The sequence below is a fragment of the Schistocerca serialis genome, chromosome 5 (genome assembly GCF_023864345.2).
Source record: "Schistocerca serialis cubense isolate TAMUIC-IGC-003099 chromosome 5, iqSchSeri2.2, whole genome shotgun sequence".
Taxonomy (NCBI): domain Eukaryota; kingdom Metazoa; phylum Arthropoda; class Insecta; order Orthoptera; family Acrididae; genus Schistocerca; species Schistocerca serialis.
The window spans coordinates 650,134,920-650,157,419 of record NC_064642.1 but is presented as its reverse complement, the minus strand read 5'-3'; the positions used below and the strand labels follow the sequence as shown (position 1 = coordinate 650,157,419).

Sequence of the window (22,500 nt, the reverse complement as noted above, 5' to 3'; positions counted from 1 at the left end):
ATTCAGGAGTTCGATGCACGAAATGTCTGGGCAGCAGCTCAATATAGTTCCTTAATACTCTCCATTCATTTTTACCATTTTCTTCGGATGTATGAAACCAGTTTTACTTAAATCATCAGGCATTTACTGTTAGTTATTCTTCCTTCATACCGATCGAGGTGGCACAGTGGTTAGCGCAATTGACTCACTGTCTGGAGAATGACGGTTCACATCCACGTCCGAGCATCCCAATTTAGATTTCGCTGATTTCCACTAAATCGCGTCAGGCAAATACTGCGACGGTTCCTTCGAAAATGCACGGCTGATTTCCTTGCCGATCCCTGAAACAATCGGAACTTGTACTCCGTCGCCAATAAACTGATGACAACGTGATGTTAAACCGTAATTTTCTTCCCTTCTGTCTCCTTCCACCATCATGTTCACGGTAACTAGGGTAGCAATAACTAAAATTATATTTAAATATTTTTAAGGAAAATTAATTTTAATGCAAAACATAGCGTAGCACATGTCTGTGATGATATACGTGCACTGAGATGACAAAAGTTATCTGATAAGGATATGTACATACACACATGTTGGTAGTATCGTTTACACAAGGTAGTGCGTTGGCGGAATTGTCATTTTTACACAGGTGATTCATGTGGAAAGGTTTCCTACGTGATTATGATGGGAATTAACAGATTTTGAACGCAGAATGATAGTTGGAGCTAGATGCATGGGACATTCCATTCGGAAATCGTTAGGGAATTCAGTATTCCGAAATCCACAGTATCAAGAGTGTGCCGAAGGTCTAAAGGTACCTACCGGTCGTCGTGTCATCCTCAGCCCTATAGACGTCACCGTAAGCGGATAAGGACTGACATGAAGTCAGCACACCGCTGTCCCAGCCGTTGTAAGTTTTCGTGATCGGTGGCGCTACTTCTCAGTGAAGTACCTCCTCAATTGGCCTCAAGAGGGCACCCTTCTTGCAAACAGCCCTCGGCAGACCCAGACGGACATTACCTCTCACCATAGACAAGGCAGTGGATTACGGCCTTCTCTTAACATCCGAGAGCAGCGTCGTTTGCGAAGAGTTGTCGGTGCTAACAGAAAGCAACACTGCGTGAAATAACCGCAGAAATCACTGTACGACGTACAACGAACGCTGTGCGGAGAAATTTGGCTGTTTCAGCAGACGACCGACGCGAATGCATTTGCGGACAGCACAACATCGCCCGCAATGCCTCTCCTGCGCTCATGACCATATCGGCTGGGCCCTAGACGACTGAAAAACCGTGGAGTGGTCGGATGAGTCCCGATTTCAGTTGCTAAGAGCTGACGGTAGGGTTTGAGTGTGGCACAAACTGCCGAAATCATGGACCCAAGGTGTCAAGAAGGCACTGTGCAAACTGGTGGTGGCTCCACAATGCTGTGGTCTGTAGATGGAATGGGGTGGATACTCCGGCGCAAATGAACAGATCATTGACTGGAAATGGCTGTGTTCGGTTACTTGGACACCATCAGCAGCCACGTCAAACAATGATAAAATTTTTGTGAATGACAGCGCGCCGTATCACCTGGCCACAACTGTTCACAACTGGTTTGAAGAACATTGTGGACAATTCGAGGAAATGATTTGGCCACCCAGATCACCCAACACGAACCCTATCGAACATTTATAGGAATAATCTAGAGGTCAGTTATTACACAAAATCCTTCTCAGGCAACACTTTCTCAGTTATGGACGGCTATAGAGGCAGCGTGGCTCAATCTTTTTGCAGAGGACTTTCAACGACTTGTTGAGTCCATGCCACGTGGAGCTGCTGATCTACGTCGGTCAAAAGAGGGTCCGTCACGTTATTAAGGGGTGTGCCGTGACTTGTCACCTCATTTTTGGGAGCTTAGATATTATTACTAATGTTGTGCATGTGCTTGAAGAAACACATCTTCCAAGGTTGTTAACAGTAGATGATACTGAAAATTTATTCATTCATTCACTTATTGCTTATTTAGCCTCACCAAATTAGAGTTTAAGGTCCTGTCTTACATGTGATCAGGAACAGCAAGTGCAAAAAATATTACATTAGTTGCAACAGTAATAATTTGCATTATTAGTAAAAATAATAATTGGCAATAAAATAATAATAGTGAGACTAGTTATAATGATAAAATAATCGAGACCGTAACAATGATAGTGATTAACTGTTACATAAACTCAATAATTTGTGTTGTTAATAAAATGAAATAATTGGCAATAATAACAGTTAATAGTAACAGTGGGAATAATAATTATTATAATTATAATTATGAAATAATGGTTTTTGTTCAGTGATAATTTCTGAGTATGCTAGGAAAATGAATTCCGTGTTTTCCGATGACGCGTTACAGAATAATATTTCAATAATCATTTATTGGATCTGTTACCCCAATTATTTTTGTGTCTGTGAGAAGGCCTTCAGAATAGTGAAACACCATGTAATATTCATTCACGAAAATGTGCGACACAAAAAAGAGTAATTTAACAACTCCGAGATGCGCAATTACTGTGTTACTACGGGAACAGTAGGGCGTAGCATCGTCGTAGCTGTTCTTCCATTGCATTTAGTAAACCCATAAACGAGGTGAATACGTGACAACTCTTCGTCAGTAAACCCATTCTCATTTATTTATTTATTTATTGCTTATTTACTCTTACCAGATTAGTGCCTTAAGGCCCCCTCCTACATATGATTAGGAACAACAGTTGTGTATCAACACTGAGGAAGGAAAAAAAAAACTGACATAGAACTTACCAGCGCCAATAAACCCATTCATAGTTTTGCGTATCACTGTTAACGTACAAATCCGTCAATACTACTGTGTATCACTATTGACATTCAACTAACATGTGCCAGAGAAACAAACGAGAGATACCTCTGACCAGTACTAAAAGCAAGCTTGAGGGCGAAGAGTACAGTAGCTATAACTGTGTCAATCACAAGCACCTCAGTTAAGGCAACAACTTTATTTCCCAATAAGATAGAGCTCATACCGTTGACACATACCAATTATTGTGTAAATAGTTTCACTGTAATACAAATGTAAGCGGAGGGAAGAAATCAAACTAAATGTAACTAATTTGTAACGAGCCACTACATACATTGAGTATTTCGTACCGAAGTACTCAGAAAATATCCCTGACCAACCTCCTACAGTTGCTTGCGCTTCAGCAATATCGTATCAACCCGCACGTGGAGAGAATTCCTACTACTTGCCTTCGTGCTTGCCAAACCCTACCTTGGCCAGCACGGTCGCCGGATCCGTCCCCAATGGAGAATTTTTGGAGCATTGTGGGCAGGGCCCGTGAGCCAACTCGGGATATTGACGATCGAACGCCCCAATTGGACAGAATTTGGCACGATTTCCGTCAGGAGCACAGCCAACAAAGCTATCAATCAGTGCGAAGCCGAATAACTACTTGTATAAGAGTCAGAGGTGTATCAACGCGTTATTGACTTGTTCAGTAATGTGAAGCTCTTTCTCTTGCTTAAATCATGCATTTTATTTTCAACCGTGATCAATCTGTACATGTACATCACATCTACCGATTTCCATCCCATTTGGATAATTTCTTCGTGATGCGTCGTCTTCTTTATAGTGTAACTTGAGAGGAAATACCCAAGCTTGCATTGTTAAACCACCGTTATTTCTTCAGCGTCACGCCTTGCGGTAGTATTTAATTCCTGTCTTCAACTATTATAAATCTTTCTGGAAAGAGGACAAGATCTAATCTAATTGCTGCAAACTCATCGTTATAGGAAACACCAGTTTCATGGAAATACTGGACAAGCTCAGTATACGAATAATGAATTCCCGTTTTCGACAATGACGTATAACTCTTCAGCACAGAGACTTTAGTCATACGAAACAAATATCCATCAGAGAGACAGAATAACCTGTTCTTCAAATGAAATTTAACATGTTCGCCGCTCAGGATTTATTAACTAGTCCACTATCCGTTTCAGTGTTGATCTCGCTGCTTTTGCAATTTCACAACCGTTGACGGGTGAAGGAAAGCAATCACGAATTACGGTAGACTTCATCATACAAACGGCTTTCGCCAGTAGCATCTGGCTGCTACGCCGCCCTTTGTAGGACACGGGCCAGGTCCGGGTGAGTGACGTACGAAGCCTTCGCATGTGCTGTAGATTAAGCGCTGATTTTGAACCGGACGGATTTAGATTACAAGCAGCGTCAGTTTCTACAGCTGCTTCTGCCGCTTTGCAAAGCAAATTTGGAGAAATGAATTATGCATACAGCGCCTGGGCACTCATTTAATACGATTTGTGAAACCGTGGGCAAAATTTATTTACAAGCTTCAAGCTAGAACAGATGCTGGGAGACGAGATAATTTCACGTTTACGCTATCCACTGTTCTCATATATTAATCATACAACGGATTTATGACTTCATCACACGAGCCTATGCACGCGATGTTCGACTTTCACTACTTTATTCTTCAAAATACGTTTTCTATCTCTGTCTGTCTCCATCGTGAGGTTACTCACACTAAACAAAATTCGTGGCATTTTACATGTTTAAACGCTCTCACGGCTCCGAAATATTTATATGATCAGTGATCTTGTTTTGTTTGATTTTATTAATGATACACACATACTCTTCGCGAGAAAACTATTCCAGCTGTATGTCAGATGTATGAGATAGACGAAACATATTCAGACTTCAAGAATCTAAATTTTAAAAAGACAACTGCTGATAACCAAACCATCACTTTAAAATGTAATGGTTGCTAAATATTAAGACGTCTTATTTACAGAAGAAAAAAAAGACTAATAGAGTCTACTTCTGGGGCGATCAGCTAGTGATCCAAAGGAATTTCGGAACGTGCTAGGCTGTATTGGCCTTTAAAACTTCAACTCTGCACTTTTGAACCATCGTGTTTGCACTTTTACCGAATTTACGTAATCTTTTATAGGGTTAATGATTCCAGATATGACTGCTGTGCAATTTTTAAGCGATGTAGCCAGTATACCATGACACACTTGTTATGTGACTGTAGAACTTTATGAACGTGAAACACAACACGTCCAGAAAGAGTGTCAATGAGGTTCTGGACGCACGGTAGTGATGTCGACCCATGCCATATTCAGTGTCGTGTCCATCTACACTAGGTTTCTTGAGTGAGGATCGGGTTTAAATCTGGGAAGTTTGGTGACCAAGGAATTACGGTAAATTTGTCCTGGTGCTCTTCGAACCACGGACGTACACAGAGCTGTGTGGCAGATTGCATTATCCTGCTGGTGGATGACATAGTGTCCATTAGTTGTGCCGTCCAGAATGATGAGGTCAGCCAGAGAATACCATGAAAACATTCCCCAGAGCACAATGCTGGAGCCCCCGGCCTGAACCCTTCCGATGATTAGTGCAGGGTGCATGCCTTAAGACGTTTCACGCCGTACACGGCAACGACTATCAGCCCGATGGAGCACAAAAAATGTTTAATCTCAGTTGACGTCCAACTGCGGTATAGCCTTGCGAATTCCAGTCTTACAAGGAGAAGCCACGACGTTTGGAACGCAGATTTACTGCAAACTACGTACACTCGTAGTACTCCATGAGGATAAAAAATGTGTAAGCGGTAGCGCGTACTTCTCAAGCGCTATTGAGAAAATCGCAAGATAATTTCGGTCGTCAAATATATACCTGCGCGTGGCCATTTTTACCATGAAGCTGCGGCAGCCGAGTGGTTGCCGACACGGTAGCTCAGCGTGTTCGATCAGAGGGCTGCGTGCTCTCTGTAATCAAAAAAAACTGAGTCAACGATCAACTTGAACGGATGTCTTGTGACGTCCGCCCCGACCAAACGCAACGAACTATATCGAACAAAATGAGATAAAAAAAAGTGGTTAGCGTTCAAGTACCGTAATCGCTGTATCGCTGTATCGAGTCCCGATCGTCACTTTTTTTTATTTTCAACACAGTCATTTTCTTTACTATTTATATTACAATTGATATAATGGGAAAATACGTGTAATCGGATGAACTTTTATTAAATTTACCAACGTTATTTGGCAGTCTACAAATTTTGATTATCACAAATAATATAATATTCATAACTTTATGTTTTCCATGTTTTGACGAAAAATACCATTTTGCAACTTGTAATGTGGAAAGCGACGAATAATTGTACATCTTTCGAAGCCGTGTGTACCGGTCAAAACTTGCAGGTAACAGGTAGTTTCGGGCTCCTTCCAGGTAAAAGGGATTTCTCAAATCACTGACATGCATACATTTTCAGTATTACTTTATACATTTGGTCGTTTACTAGTCGATAGTTATGAATATTATATTATTTGTAATAATAAAAATTTGTAGACAGCCAAAATTTTCAGTATTACTTTATACATTTTGTCGTTTACTAGTCGATAGTTATGAATATTATATTATTTGTAATAATAAAAATTTGTAGACAGCCAAATAACATCGTAAATTTAATAAAAGTTCATCCGATTACACGTATTTTTCCCATTATATCAGTTGTAACATAAATAGTAAAGAAAATGACTGTGTTGAAAATAAAAAAAGAAACTGACGAACGGGACTCGATCTATCGGTCCAGCGATTACGGGGCTTGAACGCTAACTACGTTTTATTTATTTATTTTTTTGTCGATCGTTGTGTTTGGTCGTTGCGGACGTCACATGAAATCCGTTCTAGTTCGTTGTTGATCTCTTCACTCAGTTTTATTACAGAGGCCAACCAGCTCTCCGACCGAACACGCTGAGCTACCGTGCCGGCTCCACTCGGCTGCCCCCGCTTCATGTTAAAAATGGTCATGCGCAGGTATACAGAGTGTTACAGAAAGGTACGGCCAAACTTTCAGGAAACATTCCTCACACACAAAGAAAGAAAATATGTTATGTGGACATGTGTCCGAAAACACTTACTTTCCATGTTAGAGCTCGTTTTATTACTTCTCTTCATATCACATTAATCATGGAATGGAAACACACAGCAACAGAACGTACCAGCGTGACTTCAAACACTTTGTTACAGGAAATGTAAGAAATGTCCTCCGTTGTCGAGGACACATGCATCCACCCTCCGTCGCATGGAATCCCTGATGCGCTGATGCAGCCCTGGAGAGTGGTGTATTGTATCACAGCCGTCCACAATACGAGCACGAAGAGTCTCTACATTTGGTGCCGGGGTTGCGTAGACAAGAACTTTCAAATGCCCCCATAAATGAAAGTCAAGAGGGTTGAGGTCAGGAGAGCGTGGAGGCCATGGAATTGGTCCGCCTCTACCAATCCATCGGTCACCGAATCTTTTGTTGAGAAGTGAAATGTACAGGAGCTCCATCGTGCATGAACCACATGTTGGGTCGTACTTGTAAAGGCACGTGTTCTAGCAGCACAGGTAGAGTATCCCGTATGAAATCACGATAACGTGCTCCATTGAGCGTAGGTGGAAGAACATGGGGCCCAATCAAGACATCACCAACAACGCCTGCCCAAACGTTCACAGAAAATCTGTGTTGATGACGTGATTGCACAATTGCGTGCGGATTCTGGTCAGCCCACACATGTTGATTGTGAAAATTTTCAATTTGATAACGTTGGAATGAAGCCTCATCCGTAAAGAGAACATTTGCACTGAAATGAAGATTGACACATTGTTGGATGAACCATTCACAGAAGTGTACCCGTGAAGGCCAATCAGCTGCTGATAGTGCCTGCACACGCTGTACATGGTATGGAAACAACTGGTTCTTCCGTAGCACTCTCCATACAGTGATGTGGTCAACGTTACCTTGTACAGCAGCAACTTCTCTGACACTGACATTAGGGTTATCGTCAACTGCACGAAGAATTGCCTCGTCCATTGCAGGTGTCCTCGTCGTTCTAGGTCTTCCCCAGTCGCGAGTCATAGGCTGGAATGTTCCGTGCTCCCTAAGACGCCGATCAATTGCTTCGAACGTCTTCCTGTCGGGACACCTTCGTTCTGGAAATCTGTCTCGATACAAACGTACCGCGCCACGGCTATTGCCCCGTGCTAATCCATACATCAAATGGGCATCTGCCAACTCCGCATTTGTAAACATTGCACTGACTGCAAAACCATGTTCGTGATGAACACTAAACTGTTGATGCTACGTACTGATGTGCTTGATGCTAGTGCTGTAGAGCAATGAGTCGCATGTCAACACAAGCACCGAAGTCAACATTACCTTCCTTCAATTGGGCCAACTGGTGGTGAATCGAGGAAATACAGTACATACTGAGGAAACTAAAATGAGCTCTAACATGGAAATTAAGCGTTTCCGGACACATGTCCACGTAACATCTTTTCTTTATTTGTGTGTGAGGAATGTTTCCTGAAAGTTTGGCCGTACCTTTTTGTAACACCCTGTATATGTAATGTCCGAAATTATCTTGCGATTTTGTCAATAACGCTTGAGAAGTAGGCGCTGCTGCCTACACATTTTGTTGTCCTCATGGGGTACTACGAGTGTACGACGTTTGCAGTAAATCCGCGTTCCAGACGTCCCCTTGTTAGTCGCCCATGAACAAGAGTCAGAATGGGTGCACGAACAAGGCGCCTGCTGCCTAGGCTCATACGCAGCAACGTTCGCTGAACGATCATTGAGGAGATATTGTTGGTAGTCCATTCGTTTATCTGGGCTGTTAGTTGGTCAACAGTTGCACGACTGTTCTCCCGTACACACCTCTGCAACCGTTGTTCACCCTGCGGTCCGTGGACCACCAGAGTTGTCTCAGCGCCAGCTTGCCATGCACTGTGTACTTTAACCACGACGGCACGCGGACACTTTTCAAAGTTAGCCGTTTCTCAAATGCTTGCACCCTTGGCCCGAAAGCCAATGATCATGCCCTTTCGGACGTCAGATAAATCGCTCCGTTTCCGCTGTATAGCGACTGCACTGTTTTCCGATTTATTTATCCTCCACTGCTAGTGCTGCCACCTGCCGTCTGTAAATGGTTATTGCACACTGACGTCACATTAATGTGGCTGTACCGTGTACAGTCACACAGAATATTCTGAAACAATGTTGTGAATCTAACAAGTATTGTGACATGCCATGTGTGATTGATAACCTTCGAACAATCGAGATGTTGATACTGACTGATACGTAGAACAACCGTGTGTAATTACTGATAATAATCTGAATCCGTATAGAACACTCCACACAACGTTTCGTCATGGCTGTGATGTTAATTCTTACCCTGCGTAACAAGATAACGAAGCTCAACTCTGCCCTGACACAGTACCTTTGACGTAACACTTCCCTGCATGTTGCCCTGAAATAAATCACGCGGCTTTTGCTGAAAGGGACGTTAAGCAATACTTACTAAGTAAAACACGCAATGTACAATGCGTGTGAGCCCTGCAGTACTCAGTAGGTTTTCAGTCGTAAAACTGAAACACGAAGTAAGTAAATCGAATGCCTGTTTGGATTTACTTCTTGCATTTTAACTCAGAAATCATGGACTGTTATAAGATTAGTCTTTGAAAGCATGAAAATATTTCTGTTAAACACAGTTCGACTGACCGTCAGTTGGACGGACCAAGGAAACATTAAAACTGTCTGAGTTCAAATGGTTCAAATGGCTCTGAGCATTATGGGACTCAACATCTGTGGTCATAAGTCCCCTAGAACTTAGAACTACTTAAAGCTAACTAACCTAAGGACTTCATACACATCCATGCCCGAGGCAGGATTCGAACATGCGACCGTAGCAGTCGCGCGGTTCCTGACTGAGCGCCTAGAACCGCTAGACCACCGCGGCCGGCACTGTCTGAGTAAATAGAACAATTTACACTAGGTACAGATTCTGCGTTGAAAACATTTAAAAGGGTAAAGAGTGACGTAATAATTTCCTGAATCCACTCATGGTAATTGTGCTGCAGTTGTCCATACTATTTTAACGAAGAATAAAGTTTGTACAGTATAACTCGCAAAATTAATATTCTTCCTGAGCTCACTTATTTGTAATCGCAGAAAATGTAAATGCGATGGAGGATATTACCGCATTCAGAGCACCCCGAGAAGTAGGAAACGATATCCCAAAACTAAATCTCCGATCATCACAGACAAGTGATCGCAGAAAATGTAAATCTGATGCACATTACCGCATTCAGAGCACCCCGAGAAGAAGGAAACGGCATCCCCAAACTAAACCGCCGCATCATCACAGACAACAGCAAAAGCCAAAGACAACACCTGAACCATACAAGAAGCCACACAGCCAGAAAGTGATGTCATCTACAAGTAACATCAATTAACTATGGTAACCCAAAGAGATCTCTTTCGTACCTGTGCTCAGGAACTAAGCTTCCTGTGGCAAAGATTACAAAACTGCTGCCACTTCTCACTTTTTTTCTTTTTTTGTTTTCAGTCATCAGTCTTCTGACTGCTTTAACGCGGTCCGCCAAGAATTCCCCTCCTACGCCATCCCCTTCTTCTCAGGGTAGCACTTGCAACTTACGTCCTCAGTCTCTGTGTTCCTGTACAGTTTTTCCCCTATATAGCTCCCTCTAGTACCACGGAAGTCATTCCCTCATGTCTTAACAGACGTCCTATCATTCTGCCCTTCTACTTCTCCGTGTATCCCACATATTCCTTTCCTCTCCGATTCTGCGCAGAACCGCCACATTCCTTATCTTGTCAGTCTACCTAATTTTCAACATTCGTATGTAACAACACATCTCAAATGCTTCGATTCTCTTTTGTCGCGGTTTTCCCTTAGTTCATGTTTCACTGCCATACTAGCAGCTCCTCTTGGCTAGAAATACCCTTTTTCCCTAACAGTCTGCTTTTGATATCCTCTTTGCTCCATCTGTCGTTTGTTATTTTGCTGCCTAGGTAGTAGAATTCCTGTAGTTCATGTACTTCATGACCGTCAACCCCGATTTTAAATTTGTCGCTGTACTCATTTCTGCTACTGTTCATTACTTTCGTCTTTTTTTTATTTACTCTCAATCCATATTCTCTACTCATTAGACTGTTCATTTCATTCATCAGATTATGTTATTCTGCTTCACTTCCACTAAAGATAGCAATGTCATCAGCGAATCGTATCATTGATATAATTTCGCCTTGAATTTTGATTCCACTCCTGACTCTTTTTATGTCCATCATTACTTCTTCGATGTACAGACTGAATAGTAGGAGCGAAACAGCACTTCGTTCTTTCTTATTACTTCCTCTTGGCTCTTGTACATATTGTATATTACCCGTATCACACTACAGCTCACCACTTCTTTTCTCAGAATTTCGAACATCTTGCACCATTTTACACTGTCGAACGGCTTTTCGAAGTCCACAAATCTTACGAACGTGTCTTGACTTTTCTTTAGTCTTGCTTCCATTATGAACTGTAACGTGAGAATTGCCTCTCTCCTGCCTTTACCTTTCCTAAAGCCAAACTGATCGTTATATAACACACCCTCAATTTTCTTTTCCTTTCTTCTGTATATTATGCTTGTCAGCAACTCGGATGCTTGAGCTGTTAAGTTAATTGCGTGCTAATTCTTGCACTTGTCAGCTCTTGCAGTCTTCGGAATTGTGTGGATGATATTTTTCCGAAACGCAGGTAGTATGTCGTCAGACTCACACATTCTGCACACGAACGTGAATAGTCGGTTTGTTGCCACTTCCCCCAATGATGTTAGAAATTCTGAAGGAATTTTATCCATCCCTTCTGCCTTATTTGATTTTAAGTCCCCCAAAACTATTTTAAATTGTGATTCTGAGACCGATCTCTTCTAAATCGAATTCTGTTACTTTTTCTATCACATCAGACAAACCTTCCCCTTAATAGATGCTTTCAGTGTACTGTATCCATCTACCCGCTCTCTCCTCGGCATTTAGTAGCGGAATTTCTGTTGCACTCTTAATGTTAGCACCCTTGCCTTTAATTTCACCGAAGGTGGTTTTGATTTTTCAATGCGCCGAGTCAGTCCTTTTGTAGAATCATCTCTTTTACGATTTCTTCACATTTTTCATGCAGCCATTTCGTCTTAGTATCCCTGCACTTCGTATTTATTTCATTCTTCAGCGACTTGTATTTCTGCATTCCTGAATTTCCCTGAACATTTTTTTGTACTTGCTTCTTTCGTCGATCAGCTGAAGTATTTCTTCTGTTACCCATGGTTTCTTTGCAGCTACCTTCTTTGTGCCGATGTTTTTCTTTCCAACTTCGTGATTGCTCTTTTTGCAGATATCCGTTCCTCTTCAACTGTGCTGCCAACTGAGCTGTTGCTTATTACTGTATCTACAGCCTTAGAGAACTTCAAGCGTATCTCGTCATTCCTTATTACTTCTGTATCCCACTTCTTTGTATAATGATTCCTCCTGAATAATTTCTGAAACTTCAGACCACTCTTCAACACTGCTACTTTGTGATCTGTGTCTATATCTGCTCTTGGGTAAGACTTAGAATCCAGTATCTGATTTCGGAATCTCTGACTGACCATGATGTAACCTAATTGAAATCTTCCTGCATCACCAGTCCTTTTCCAAGTATAGCTCCTCCTCTTGTGATTCTTGAACAGAGTATTCGCTATTGCTAGCTGAAATTTGTTACAGAATTCAATTAGTCTTTCTCCTGTCTCATTCCCTGACCCAATTCCAAATTCTCTTGTAACCTTTTCTTCTACTCCTTCCCCTGCCACTGCAATCCAGTCCCCCATGACAATCAGAATTTTCATCTCCCTTTACGTACTGTATTACCCTTTCAGTATCCTCGTATTCGTTCTCTATCCCCTCATCTTCAGCTTGCGACTTCGGTCTATATACCTGAACTACCGTTGACGGTACCTGTCGATTCTGATAAGAACAATCCTATCACTGGACTGTTCACAGTAAAACACTCTCTGCCCTACCTTTCTCTTCACAACAAATCCTACTCCCGTTATACCATTTTCTTCTGCTGTTGATATTACTCTATACTCATCTGACCTGAAATCCTTTTCTTCTTTCCATTTCACTTCACTGAGCCCTACTATATCTATCTTGAGCCTCTGCATTTTCCATTTCAGATTTTCTTGCTTGCCTACCACGTTCAACCTTCTGACATTCCAAGCCCCGACTCGTCGAACGTTATCCTTTCGTTGGTTATTGAATCTTTTTCTCATGGTCGCCTCCCACTTGGCAGTCCCCAACCGGATATCCGAATGGGGGACTATTCCGGAATTTTTTGCCTATGGAGAGATCATAATGACATTTTTTCAGTTGCGGGCCACATGTCCTGTGGATACACGTTATGTGTCTTTAACGGAGTGGTTTCCATTGCCTGCTGCATCCTCATGCCGTTGATCATTGGTGACGCTTCCGCCTTTAGAGGTATGCCCCCCCTCCCCCCCCCCCCCCCAGGGACAAGAGAGTGCCCTGACCTCTGTCTGCTCCTCGCCCTCTGACAAGGCCGTTGAAAGAGTGAGGGAGACTTCTTATGCAGGAAGTCTTCAGCCGCCAGTGCCGATTATTAATCAAAATCTAAGCTATGGCAGGTTTAAAACCCGGGACCGATAACGCTTTGGTTACTTCTCAAAGACTCAGATCCTAGACTACGAGTACTTTCCTTTCCAGACACAGACCCCCTACAACGTTACGACTTATTTAGACGGTAGACTGAACAGAGGCAAACCTACTTTTCCACTAGTTGTAGATGTAGAGAACACTTTTGACGATGTTAACTGGGACACATTGTTTGACATTCCGAAGGTAGCTTAGATAAGCCAAACGGACAGACAGTTTCTCTTCAACTGGTTCAGCAAGCACACTGCTGTCATAATAGTCGATGGAAATAGATCTGAGGTAGAAATTGAGGACCTAGTGAGACAGTGATGTATCCGATACCCAATGTTGTTTAAAATGTACACTGAATAAGCAGTAAGGAAAACGAAAACTAGATTTGGAAGGGGAACTGAAATAAAAAATTTTAAAGTTTGCTCATGACAAGGTATTTCCGGCCGAGGCAAAGCGAACTGAACGGAACGGATACGTCTGTAGAAGAGTTATACGACTAACATCACTTAAAAGAAAAAAACAAGGTTAATGGAGTGCAGTTGAATTAATTCAGTTGATAGTGAGAGAATTAGAACAGGAAACGACGCTGAAAGCAGCAGATAAATTTTGATATTTCGACATAAAAATAACTGACGATAGCCGAAATAGAGAGCATATGGAATGCAGACAAACAATAGTAACAAAAGCATTTCTGACAAAAATATTGACATGTAACATAAATTAAAGTCTTCGGAAAGCTTTTCTAAAAGTATTTGTATGTACTCTGAAGTATGTACGAGAAGAGAAGAGAGGCTTTTGAAATGTGATATTACAGAATATTTCAGACGATTAGATGGTTATGTCGGATAACTAATGAAGTCCCGAATCAAACTGGGGAGAAAACAGGGCACACCTTGACTAAAGGAAAGGACAAATCCGGAGGCATCAAGGATAGCCAATTTGTTAACGGAGGAAAATGTGGGGAGTAAAAATTGTAAATGAAGACCGAGTCAGCAGTACAGTTTAGGAGCGTCATTTGGATGTGGGTGGCAATAGATACACACCATGAATAGGCTTGCACAGGACGGTCGTCAGAGGAGAATTTCACCAAATCAGTCTTCGGACTGAAGACGACAACACTACCTTCCAATGACAAATTTCTATTAATTATTTTCCAGCAAATTCAAGGTATTCTCCAGCGCAAGCTATGTTTTTTTCCCAAATAAAGAGTGTGCCCTGCAGGTGCTTTGGTTAGGTGCATAGAGCACCACAAACCGGATTACAGGATTTTATAACCCATGAAACGTTCCTTCTATTCCGTAGATGCACTTCTATGGTTGTAATGTGTAAAAGGTGGTGGGTAGGAATTACTAACTCATATCTATGTTCAGCATGTAGCAATACTTACAAATTAATTTGTGATGTAGATGCAAAATGACTCGTTCCATATCATTATACTTTACCGAGCAAACGTCCCATGGAACATGAAACTAACTAACTAACTAAATGAGAATTTGAAAGATCAGGGCGACTAACATAAGCCACTCACAAGGTAACCTCTTTTCTTTCATTTCCAGCTGGTGCTGCAGCGTGCAGCACGTAAATTTTTGCTAAAGGAACTTCCAGTTTACGCTTACATTTTTTAGATTAGGTATTTACGGACAGAGATCTGAGTTCTGACACTGTCCGTCGAATGAGCAGAGGTGGACAAAAATATGGGAACGCCAATAACAAAAAAGATGCCCAATCATCTTCTTTCTGCAGATGATTTGTCACAACTGTTCATGAAGAACGATAGTGTAAATGTGTCAACTCACGACTAAACGAATTCCGAAAAGATGGAAACTGACCTCTAGACGCTCACAAACCCACTAGATAGCAGAGCTCCTCTGTGACCCTATTCTCGTGCTGCCGGACGTACCGCCATAAATCCTCATAGCCGCTGCTGCGTATTCGATGTATTCACTAATAAACAAGCTATTGAACTATATCCTGTAATGTCTCAAACGGACAGAGTAATCTGTTCTCCCCTACCCTCCCCCCCCCCCCTCCGCCCCCCGCAATAAATTATTCCGTTGTGTTATCGTTTTAGCTCTCTACACTTTATTCGGTCGTAGCTTTAAACTAAAGGCCTTCTGATACGAAGGTCTTGTAAATAAATCCATCATATTTTGCCGCAACAATTTGACTCTTAAAAGAATGTGATTTAAATCTGTGGCTTCCTTATACCACCTTATATAGATTGTTGTATGATTAATATGACGAATAATTTTCTGGCTTTACCTGCTGCACGTAAACTGATATAGATGTCAAGCTTTATAAGACTAAACTAAAGGCTGACATTAATTTCAGCGACAGGTAGCAAATTACCTAATTCTAGGATCATTGCTTTCGTTTGAAAGTGAGCACCATCTTGTTTCAGGATCAGACCACACTTCCATTTTGAATTACGTTTGTTCAACCAGCATATCTTCTCATGCTAATAATTACTCATCCAGAATTTGGACGGTTACTTTCTTAAACTAATAAGGTAACTTTCGATTTCGATATTCATTTTTCAAGTGAGGCCCAATGTTAAATAACGCAGCATCTGACGAAAAGCGTCTGCAAAACGCTACGTAACGCAGATTTACATCTACATCTACATCCATGTTCCGCAAGCCACCTGACGGTGTGTGGCGGAGGGTACCTTGAGTACCTCTATCGGTTCTCCCTTCTATTCCAGTCTCGTATTTGTTCGTGGAAAGAAAGATTGTCGGTATGCCTCTGTGTGGGCTCTAATCTCTCTGATTTTATCCTCATGGTCTCTTCGCGAGATATACGTAGGAGGGAGCAATATACTGCTTGACTCGTCGGTGAAGGTATGTTCTCGAAACTTCAACAAAAGCCCGTACCGAGCTACTGAACGTCTCTCTTGCAGAGCCTTCCACTGGAGTTCATCTATCATCTCCGTAACGCTTTCGCGATTACTAAATGATCCTGTAACGAAGCGCGCTGCTCTCCGTTGTATATTCTCTATCTCTTCTATCAACCCTATCTGGTGCGGGTCCCACACCGGTAAGCACTATTCAAGCACTGGACGAACAAGTGTACTGTAACCAACTTCCTTTGTTTTCGGACTGCATTTCCTTAGGATTCTTCCAATGAATCTCACTCAGGCATCTGCTTTACCGACGATTAATTTTATATGGTCATTCCATTTTAAATCACTCCTAATGCCTACTCCCAGATAATTTATGGAATTAATTGCTTCCAGTTGCTGACCTGCTATATTGTAGCTAAATGATAAATGGTCTTTCTTTATATGTATTCGCAGCACATTACACTCGTCTACATTGAGATTCAATTGCCATTCCCTGCAGCGTGCGTCAATTCGTTGCTGATCCTCCTGCATTTCAGTACAATTTTCCATTGTTACAACCTCTCTATATACTACAGCATCATCCGCAAAAAGCCTCAGTGAACTTCCGATGTCATCCACAAGGTCATTTATATACAGGGCTATTACAAATGATTGAAGCGATTTCATAAATTCACTGTAGCTCCATTCATTGACATGTGGTCACGACACACTACAGATACGTAGAAAAACTCATAAAGTTTTGTTCTGCTGAAGCCGCACTTCAGGTTTCTGCCGTCAGAGCGCTCGAGAGCGCAGTGAGACAAAATGGCGACAGGAGCCGAGAAAGCGTATGTCGTGCTTGAAATGCACTCACATCAGTCAGTCATCACAGTGCAACGACACTTCAGGACGAAGTTCAACAAAGATCCACCAACTGCTAACTCCATTCGGCGATGGTATGCGCAGTTTAAAGCTTCTGGATGCCTCTGTAAGGGGAAATCAACGGGTCGGCCTGCAGTGAGTGAAGAAACGGTTGAACGCGTGCGGGCAAGTTTCACGCGTAGCCCGTGGAAAATTGGCTCATGCCAGAACTGGAGACCGACAGCGCCGACTTCATCTTTCAACAGGATGGTGCTCCACCGCACTTCCATCATGATGTTCGGCATTTCTTAAACAGTAGATTGGAAAACCGATGGATCGGTCGTGGTGGAGATCATGATCAGCAATTCATGTCATGGCCTCCACGCTCTCCCGACTTAACCCCATGCGATTTCTTTCTGTGGGGTTATATGAAAGATTCAGTGTTTAAACCTCCTCTACCAAGAAACGTGCGAGAACTACGAGCTCGCATCAACGTTGCTTTCGAACTCATTGATGGGGACATGCTGCGCCGAGTGTGGGAGGAACTTGATTATCGGCTTGATGTCTGCCGAATCACTAAAGGGGCACATATCGAACATTTGTGAATGCCTAAAAAAACTTTTTGAGTTTTTGTATGTGTGTGCAAAGCATTGTGAAAATATCTCAAATAGTAAAGTTATTGTAGAGCTGTGAAATCGCTTCAGTCATTTGTAATAAACCTGTATATTGTGAATAGCAACGGTCCTACGACACTCCCCTGCGGCACATCTGAAATCACTCTTACTTGGGAAGACTTCTCTCCATTGAGAATGACATGCTGCGTTCTGTTACCTAGGAACTCTTCAATCCAATCACACTATTGGTCTGATGGTCCACATGCTCTTACTTTGTTCATTAAATGACTGTGGGGAACTGTATCAAACGCCTTGCTGAAGTCAAGAAATACGGCATCTACCTGGGAACCCATGTCTATAGCCTTCTGAGTCTCATGGACGAATAGCGCGAGCTGGGTTTCATACGATCGTCTTTTTCGAAACCCATGCTGATTCCTACAGAGTAGATTTCGAGTTTCCAGAGAAGTCTTTATACTCGATCATAACACGTGTTCCAAAACTCTAAAACTGATCGACGTTAGAGATATAGGTCAATAGTTCTGCACATCTGTTCGACGACCCTTCTTGAAAACGGGGATGACCTGTGCCCTTTTCCAATTCTTTGGAACGCTACGCTGTTCTTGAGACCTACGGTACACCGCTGCAAGAAGGGCGGCAAGTTCCTTCCCGTACTCTGTGTAAAATCGAACTGATATCCCATCAGGTCCAGCGGCCTTCCCTCTTTTGAGCGATTTTAATTGTTTCACTATCCCTCTGTTGTCTATTTCGATATCTACCATTCTGTCATCTGTGCGACAATCTAGATGTCACGACAGGCGAGCCCACCAATACGAAAGGAGACAGAGAGAAGCAATAACACCAGAATGATTCGATTACGAGACATGAGTCTCTTCGATCATGGACGAGTCACTGGATGTCACCTCAGGAACAAATCCATCAGCGACTTTTCAGCCCTCGTAAATCTGCCAAAGTCGCCTGTTGGTGACGTGATTGCGAAGTGGAAACGCGAAGGAACAACCAAAACCAAACCTAGACCCGACAGACCTCATGTACTGACGGAAGGTGGTTGCGAAAAATCAAATTTAATTAGCAGAAGGAATCATACGTGACTTCCAAAGTGCACACCAACAGTCCATCTAGCAAATGACTGTACATAGGGAGTTAAGAGTAATGGGGTACAATGGTTGAACAGCTCCTCATAAGTCACACATTTCTGTAGTCACTGCTAAGCGATGCTTGATATGTTGTAAATGGCGACACCACTGCACAGTGGATGACTGGGAACGAGTGATTTGTAGTGATGAATCAATCTATATCCGGTGGCAAGCTGAAGAAAGGGTTTGAGGTTCGTGAATGGATAGAGAACGTTACCTTCCATCACGAGTAGTGCCAAAAGAGAAGTAAGTAAGAGATGGTGTACGTTATTGGGATGATTTCGTGGTTAAAGTGTTATCCCCGTATCACGCTTCAGAAAACGCTAAACGCGTGTGGATATGAACATATTTTGTAAAGGATCACTTGGGCAGACAATGACTTTTCATTTGCATGACTGTACAATATCATAGAGTAAAATCTCTGAGGCAAAGGTTTGTGGATTTGTGGGTAATAAATATCTTGAAAAAAAAAAAAAAACGGTTCTAGGCGCTTCAGTCCGGAACCGCGCTGCTGCTACGGTCGCAGGTTCGAATCCTGCCCCGGGCATGGATGTATGTGAGGTCCTTATGTTTGTTAGGTTTAAGTAGTTGTAAGTCTAGGGGACTGATGACCTCAGTTGTTAAATCCCATAGTGCTTAGAGCCATTTGAACCATTTTGAAAGAAAAAAAAATCGAAAGAAAGACGTGTAGCTGTTGTGAGGTCTTCTTGGCATTCTTTTATACAACCAGAGTAATTCAAATCTTGAGTTCACACTGAGGTGACGAAAGTCACGGGATATCGATATGCACATATACAGATGGCGGTAGTATCGCGTACACGAGGTATGTAAGGGCTCAGCTGTCATTTGTACTCACGGGGCTCATGTGGAAAGATTTCCGATGTTATTACGGCCGCACGACGGGAATTAACAGACTTTGAACGCGGAATGGTAGTCGAAACTACACGCTTGGGACATTCCACTTCGGATATGGTTAGTGAATTCAATATTCCGAGATCCTCTCTTACCACGGGCAATGCAGTGGCCGACAGCCGTCACTTAACGACCGAGAGCAGCGGTGTTTGCTCACAGTTGTCAGTTCCAGTGCAGCAGAAATTAATGAGTGATGTACGGTGAACGTATCCCTTAGGACAGTGCGGCGAAATTTGGCGTTAGTGGGCTATGGCAGCAGACGCCCGACGCGAGTGCCTTTGCTAACAGCACGACATCGCCTGCAGCGCCTCTCTTGGGCTCATGACCAATTGGTGACCCTAGGCGACTGAACATCCGTGGCCTGGTCAAATGAGTACCTATTTCAGTCACCAAGAGCTGATAGGGGAGACTGAGTATGGCATAGGCCCCACGAAGCCAAGGACCCAAGTTGTCAATAAGGCACGATGCAAGCTGTTGGTTATTCCTTGATGGTATGGCCTGTGTTTAGATGGTCCTCTGGTTCAGTTGACCCGACCATTGACTGGTAATGTCCATGTCCGGCTACTTGGAGACCATTTTCAGCCATTCGTGGACATCGTGTTTCCTAACAACAGTGTCATGTCACAGGGCCTCAACGGCAATTGGTTTGAAGAACATTATGGACAGTTCGAGCGAATGATTTGGCCACCCAGATCACCCGAGACTTACCCCATCGAACATTAATATAACATAGCCGGAAGTTCAGTTCGTATACAAAATCATGACCCGGAAACGCTTTCGCAAATTACGGACGATTGTAGAGACACCATGGCTTAATATTTCTACTGGGTACTTCCAACTACTTGTTGAGTTGCTGCTACACTGGACAACAGGAGGTCCGAACTGATATTAAAATGTTTCCCAAGACTTATGTCATCTCAGTGTACGTTTTATTTGTAGATATCGCATTTCACCCGTCCCAACAGGAAAAATGTGAAGGAATGTGGTCCGGAAACCTTGGCGGCTAGTAAAATTGACGATTTCTGTGACTCGACCTTCCGGGTAATATTAGGTTTACGTCTTTAGATGATGTGTCACTAAGGATCTGATTACGAGAATTTTCAGGGTCTCCGACATGCTGGAAGAAAATACCCATTCTAGGAGTCAGTTAATGATGGGAGTTTGGTTTCAAGACTGTCCATCTAACGGAGTCCTGAAAGATGAGACTGTAACACAATAGGCTCAATAAACTGATCACAAATTAAAAGTACAGTTGTGTAAATTGAAGCACGACTTCACAACTTGAACTTAAGAAAAAAACTTATAGTCGATGAATAAACTCATAATAACTCAAGAACCTAGACGCAGAATGTAAACTTATCGCTATGATCATCTGTATCTGACTGCTACGGTCGCAGGTTCGAATTCTGCCTCGGGCATGGATGTGTGTGATGTCCTTAGGTCAGTTAGGTTTAAGTAGTTCTAAGTTGTAGGGGACTGATTACCACAGATGTTAAGTCCCATAGTGCTCAGAGCCATTTGAACCATTTTCATCTGTATCTCTGTAACCAATAATAATTGGATATACGTAATGCGGGAGGTTTTAGTCAATTAGTCTGTACTACGATCTCCTACAACAGGTTCATCCAAGAATTGCGCCCCGCGGGCTCCAGGCAGTGTAGTTAAGCGCCCCGTCCGCGACCGTGTGTCGCCAGTGTCGGCATAGGAGCGAGAGAGAGAGGTGCGGAGCGAGTGAGACCGCGCACCACTCCTCTGGACTGTCCCGCGGTCATATCCAACGTAAACAAAATAACAGAGAAAGCGCACCTCTGTAAAAGAGGCCGATGAGCGGCAAAACAAGCAAACTATTTACTGTCTAGGCAACAGCTAATGTTCGTGTGGCAGAATTACTGCGCAAAGCTTTAGGAAACAATATCCAAAATAAGAATCGAAGAATAACTTAGTAGTTTTCTGACCCACAGGTTGATTCTATTAGTACTGCACATGCACACTCGTCATATGCACAATAGGCGTCTTCTGAAAAATATTTCAGTTTCTTAAATGAACTGTAGTCATAAATATTCTATTTTAGAAATAATTTTATGTAAGGGATATAGAGTCTCATTCTGACTGTTAGTAGTTACAAGTAAATATTTTTTGTTGTACTTCGTGCTACAGGTTTTTGTATCCCTTTTCAGAGTTTAGAAATCGGATGCTTACTTTGCTGTTTTGTGCGCAATAATTTTAAGTGACCAAGTTTGAAAACTTATTAAAAATTCAATTAAGATTATAAACTCTTTCATTTTTACAGTCATTTTTGTTAAAGAAGACAGTTAACGTTTTACACGTTTTTCTTTTTCGAGGAAACGATTTTGTCTAGGTTTGGTACAATATTCCGTGAGACTGCTAACCTCAAGGAATTAGTCAAATTTTAATCGCCAAGTAATGAACGGTTCGTAGTTTTGCAAGCTTTAAAAGAGAGAAAAAGCGCTCTCAAATATACGTGGAGCCAAACATTGAGAGAACTTTAGCCACGTGCTTGTGCAAAAGAGGATATTTCTCTCGTGGAAAACAGCTGTAGAAGTCATCCAAAGGTTTACACGTAAGAAAGCGATCCTTCAGGCGGATATC

General features: G+C 42.4%; 1 protein-coding gene across 1 annotated transcript in view; it reads left to right on the top strand.

Annotated features, from left to right (window-relative positions):
- The window catches only part of LOC126480664 (neurotrimin-like), a 336,431-nt gene that overhangs the window by 227,791 nt on the left and 86,140 nt on the right, over window positions 1-22,500 (top strand). The gene's annotated exons all lie outside the window — the stretch shown is intronic.